The following is a 6,000-nucleotide window of genomic DNA, read 5'->3' as shown; positions in this document are numbered from 1 at the left end:
GATGTTTGGTTCCCCTATAGAAGCTAAAGATAATAGCTTCACATATGTCCCTGAGTTGTTTTTCAGGAACCCAGACCCCTACCAAATGGATCTGCCAGCACATAGACCTCAGATAAGGGTTACTGGGGACTGAACTCTTGACTATCATTCTTCATTCTAAATTTCTTCCTGAGGGGTCTGGAGGAAGTCACAGCCATGAACCAGAAGTATCATTCTTTGCTGACCCCAAATTTTAAAATAAAGCTTCTCGGCCGGGCGCGGTGGCTCACGCTTGTAATCCCAGCACTTTGGGAGGCCGAGGCGGGCGGATCACAAGGTCAGGAGATCGAGACCACGGTGAAACCCCGTCTCTACTAAAAATACAAAAAAAAAAATTAGCCGGGCGTGGTGGCGGGCGCCTGTAGTCCCAGCTACTCGGAGAGGCTGAGACAGGAGAATGGCGTGAACCCGGGAGGCGGAGTTTGCAGTGAGCCGAGACTGCGCCACTGCACTCCAGCCTGGGTGACAGAGCGAGACTCCGTCTCCAAAAAAAAAAAAAAAAAAAAAAATAAAGCTTCTCTTCCCTAGCCAGTTGGAAATCAGAATATCTTTGAATTAACCTGTGACCCGAAAGCCCCCATTTCATAGCCCATCCTTTTGGCCAAAACCAATGTGTGACCTCCATGTACTGATTTAAAATTTTGCCTGTAGCGTGTGCTTTCCTGAAATTACCCCTGCCTTAAAAACCCCTTACCTGGCCGGGTGTGGTGGCTTGTAATCCTAGCACTTTGGAAGGCCAAGGCGGGCAGATCACCTGAGGTCAGGAGTTTGAGGCCAGCCTGTCCAACATGGTGACACCCCGTCTCTACTAAAAATACAAAAATTAGCCATGCATGGTGGCGGGCACCTGTAGTCCCAGCTACTTGGGAGGATGGGGCAGGAGAATCGCTTGAACCCGGGAGGCAGAGGCTGCAGTTAGCTGAGATTGCGCCACTGCATTCCAGCCTGGGTGACAAAGCAAGACTGTCTCAAAACAAAACAAAACAAAACAAAACAAAACAAAACAAAACCCTTAGCTGACAGGCATCGGGAGCTCAGGACTTAAGTGTGAGCTGGCTGATGCTCCTTACTTGGTGCCTATAAACCTCAGTGTGGATAACTGGTCTTCCCATGCCAGGTGAGTGGACTCTAGTTCAGTTAGATAACAGATATAAAACATTATAGCCACTCTGAAAAATAGTTGGGCAACTTCTTATAGAACTAAACATGCAATTACCATACCACTCAGCAAGTGCATGCTGGGCATTTATCCAAGAGGGAAGAAAAGTTGTTGCTGAGTTGTATGCTAATTGCATACATGAAATTTCACGCCAGCTTTATTCTTAATAGCCTAACACTGAAAACAGCCTGGATGTCTTTCAACAAGTGAGTTGTTAAACTATGGCACGTCACACCATGGAATATGGCTCAGCAATAAAAAGGAATGAACTACCGATACGCACAACATGGGTGAATGTCTGAGGAGTTATGTGGAGTGAAAAAAGCCAATTCCAAAAGGTTACACACTGTATATTCCCATGTATGTAACATTCATGAAATGGTAAAATTTTAGGAATGGAGGACAGATTATTGGATGCCAGGCTTAGGGTTGGAGTGGGTGAAGGGGAATTGGGGGTGAGATGGGTGAGCTATAAAAGACCAAATGAGGGATCCTGAAACTGCTGAGGATCTTGACTGTGATGGTATCACACTATGACAGAATTTTTTTTTTTTTTCCTTGAGACGGAGTCTCGCTCTGTCATCCAGGCTGGAGTACAGTGGCAGGATCTCGGCTCACTGCAAGCTCTGCCTCCTGGGTTCAGGCCATTCTCCTGCCTCAGCCTTCTGAGTAGCTGGGACTACAGGCACCCGCCACCACATCCGGCTAATTTTTTTTTGGTATTTTTAGTAGAGACGGGGTTTCACCGTGTTAGCCAGGATGGTCTCGATCTCCTGACCTTGTAATCTGCCTGCCTCGGCCTCCCAAAGTGCTGGGATTACAGGCGTGAGCCACCGCGCCTGGCCTCACTGTGACAGAATTGTATAGAACTAAATCCAGCACAAAATGAGTACAAGAAAAACAGGAAATCTGAAGATTGGTGGATTATGTTAATGCCATATCCTGGGTGTGACACCCTCCTGTAGTTTTTCAAGACATTACCTCTGAGGGAAACCAGGTAAGGACTACAAGGGATCCCTCTGTGTTATTCCTTAAAACTTCATAATCAATTAAAATGCAGTTTAAAAAATGCAGGGGTCAATGGGCTAGAATTTCAGGTATAGGGCTCTAGAAGAACTGGGGTTCAGGGAAGGCTATCAGGGAGATGACCTTTATATTGAGACCTAAATGAGGAAGGAAGAGAAGACGCCTGCAGGGTGAGTGAACACTGAGTGGAAAGGCATGGAGCAGCAGCAGGACATGTTCAGAGAGCAGGAAAGGAACCCGTGGGGACAGCTCAAGGCACCTGGATGATCTGACAGCACTTGTCCTCTCACAGACTCCTAGACATTTCCACACCAAATATTTTTTGGCTTCCTAAGTTGGATTCCAGCACTTCCAAAAAACGAACAGTGAACCCCTTAGTAATTTATATCAGCATGCCTTTAAGGGTCATCTCTGCCAGGGGTCCCCAGTCCCTGGGCCGTGGACCAGAACCAGTGCATGGCCTGTTAGGAACTGGGCTGCACACCAGGAGGTGAGCAGGGGGTGAATGAGCAAAATTTCATCTGTATTTATGGCCACTTTTCATTGCTCATGTTATCACCCAAGCTATGCCTTCTGTCAGATCAGGGACAGCATTAGATTCTCATAGGAGCATGAACCCTATTGTGAACTGTGCATGTGAGGGATCTAGGTTGTACACTCCTTATGAAAATCTAATGCCTGATGATCTGTCACTATCTCCCATCACCCCCAGATGGGACTGTCTAGTTGCAGGAAAACAAGCTCAGGGCTCCCATAGATTCTACATGATAATGGATTGCATAATTATTTAATATTTCATTATATATTACAATGTAATAGAAATAAATGCGCAATAAATGAACTGTGCTGGAATCACCCTGAAACCATCACCCCCATACCCCCATGTCTGTAGAAAAAATATCTGCCAAAAAAATTGAGGACTGCTGATCTATGACAACATAGATGTAAGATTTAACCAACCTGAAGTTTTTAAAAAAGCAGCAATATAGAAGGTATCTCAGGGCACTGAGTAGTTCTATATGATGAGTGAGAGTTGGCGGGAAGAATCTCACTTTTTGTATTTTGGCAAGAATTTGCTAATTTGAATACATTTTTCCCTGACCCCAACCATCCTGCAGAACCATATTATTCCCTTGGGTAGACGAGGAGTCTGGCTCAGATGGTTTTTGGTAACTTGCCCAGTCATCAGCTAGGGTGTGGCATGGCCAACGACCCCTGTGTCAAATCTCATGAGGAAAATATCTCCATGGGTCATATGGCATGCTGAGTCCAGTTCAGAAATGAACCCTTATTATTCCTGGGTGGAATTTGTGAAGAATTTCAGTCTGAGATAGTGGTTTAGAGCAAAACTAGTCAGGTAGAAGGCTTCCTGGAAAACTGGAGAGCAAATGGAGCTGTGTGGCAACAAGGCATGAGACAAGGGTGTTTCCTAGATTAGATGGTTCCAGAGGCCCTGCATGAGAAATGCCACATTCTGCCAGCACCACCTCTCCTAAAGGTGAAGACCGAGAGGGCAAGAACCAGTCAGCCATTGGCATCCGTTGGGTAACTGGCTGTGACTCCTAAGTGTTTTGTACGAATATCTCATGGCCTGTATCTTTTCTGTAAACATGGATATGCCTGTGAAGCCTCTGGGCAGCTGGAATCCTGTGGGAATCCTCCACTTCCTTGGAGGCTAGCCATTGACTGTGAGGACTAAGCTCTGATGTTTTTTGTATCTTGCCCAAATTCTTATCTAAGGCATCTGGGGAGTCATGCCCTATAAACGATGAATTATCATGAGATGGGTTTTATTTAACCCTATATATGGTGACTTACTTTCCAACCTGACTCTGGCATAACATTTATGAGACAGGGAAGAAAATAAAAATATTTTATCCCAAAACCCTGCAAAGCTGTCGTTTGTGGGGGAAATTTGCATCTGTAAAAAATCTCTATTAACATAGCTAGAGCTTTTTCTTCCAGGCTCTCCCAATTTTAAAGAGATTAACTGGCCAGGTGTGGTGGTTCACACCTGTAATCCCAGCACTTTGGGAGGCCGAGGCGGGTGGATCACGAGGTCAGGAGATCAAGACCGTCCTGGCTAACATGGTGAAACCCTGTCCCTACTAAAAATACAAACATTAGCTGGGCGTGGTGGCGGGTGCCTGTAGTCCCAGCTACTCGAGAGGCTGAGGCAGGAGAATGGCATGAATGTGGGAGGCGGAGCTTGCAGTGAGCCGAGATTGCACCACTGCACTCCAGCCTGGGTGACAGAGCGAGACTCCATCTCAAAAAAAAAAAAAAAAAAAAAAAAAGATTAACTAAGTGTCTAGCACCTTTTATTAAAGATCTGAATAGGAAACATTTGTCATCTATTATCTCTAAGGGCAGCCACTATAAGATTTCAAAAAACCTTGGTCTCCACAATCTTTTATCTTAACCTGGACATTTCCTTTCTATCAATCCAGGTCTTTAGACAAACTCGACCAATTGTAAACCTGAAAATGTCTAAATTTACCTATAGCCTTGAACCCTGCCCCCTACCCCGCTTTGAGTTGTCCTGCCTTTCTGGACCAAACCAGTGTATTTCTTAAATGTATTTGTTTGATGTCTCATGCATCCCTAAAATGTATAAAACCAAGCTGCACCCTGACTGCCTTGGGCACATGTCCTCAGAACCTCCTGAGGGCTGTGTCATGGTCCATGGTCACTCACATTTGGCTTAGAATAAATCTTTTCAAATATTTTACAGAGTTTGACTGTCTTTGTTGACAACTAGGACCAGCAACCTGGGAAAGTGATGGCTCATCAGACTGGACTCGGCTGCCAGGGGAGTGGGCCTGCCACTGTGAGCCTCTCTGAGCTGGGGGCGGGTCAGGGGACTGAGTAGCTCTATATGATGAGTGACAGTTGGGAAGAATCTCACTTTTTGTATTTTGGTAAGAATTTGAGATCTCAGGGGTCTGAGTCATGCTGTAGTCTCACCACAGGCCTCAGGGGAGTCAGCTTCTGACCTGGGGGCCTGCTCTGGGTTTGTGGTGTCTGAGTCATAGTTCGTGCGACAAAAGTACGTGCTCCGGTGTGGAAAGCAGGCAGAGGATTTTCCACTCCATTCTGTCTCATTGACAATGAAAATGCTAGCTGTGACCCACCACATGGGTTTCATGACCCACAAATGGACCAAGCAACTGTTTAGAAAACACTGTGGCTCAATTTCTGCCCTCTCTGAGGGGTGTTCTAGAAATCTGTATGGCTGCTGGGTTGGAAAGAAAAGAGCAATTGCATGAGGAATTGGGAAGTGAGGACAGAGAAGAAGCCTCAGCTGCTATCTCTAAAATATCATCTGAGAATGAAAACAAACAAACAAACAACAAACACATTTCTTTTCCTGAAGAAGGTGAGCCTTTAAATTATCAGGCCCAGAGAACATTTAGAACGGAACAGCAGTCATGGCTCACTCCCCCTTCAGCTAAACAGTTACCTCTTGAAGCCACTTGCTATGTGGTTCTAGACTAACTGAGGCCAATTAGCCATAAGATGCCATCTACCCTATAGTTCGACACTGTGTAGCCAATCACTAACCAATGTTATTTCTGTAAACCAATGAGGATTCTTGACAACTCTGCAATTGCCCCATCTCCTGAGTTGTTCATTTTTCTTTAAAAACTTGAGCCTTCTTTTTGTTCTTGGAGCACTCCCCAAGGCAACTTGGAAGTGTGTCCTGGGCTACAGTCCTCAACTTAGGCACAAATAAACTCTCTATGTTAATTTTGTCTCATCTTTCTTTTAGGTAG

The sequence above is a fragment of the Symphalangus syndactylus genome, chromosome 9 (assembly GCF_028878055.3).
Source record: "Symphalangus syndactylus isolate Jambi chromosome 9, NHGRI_mSymSyn1-v2.1_pri, whole genome shotgun sequence".
Lineage (NCBI taxonomy): Eukaryota > Metazoa > Chordata > Mammalia > Primates > Hylobatidae > Symphalangus > Symphalangus syndactylus.
The sequence above is the reverse complement of the archived record's forward strand: the minus strand, read 5'-3'. Positions refer to the sequence as shown.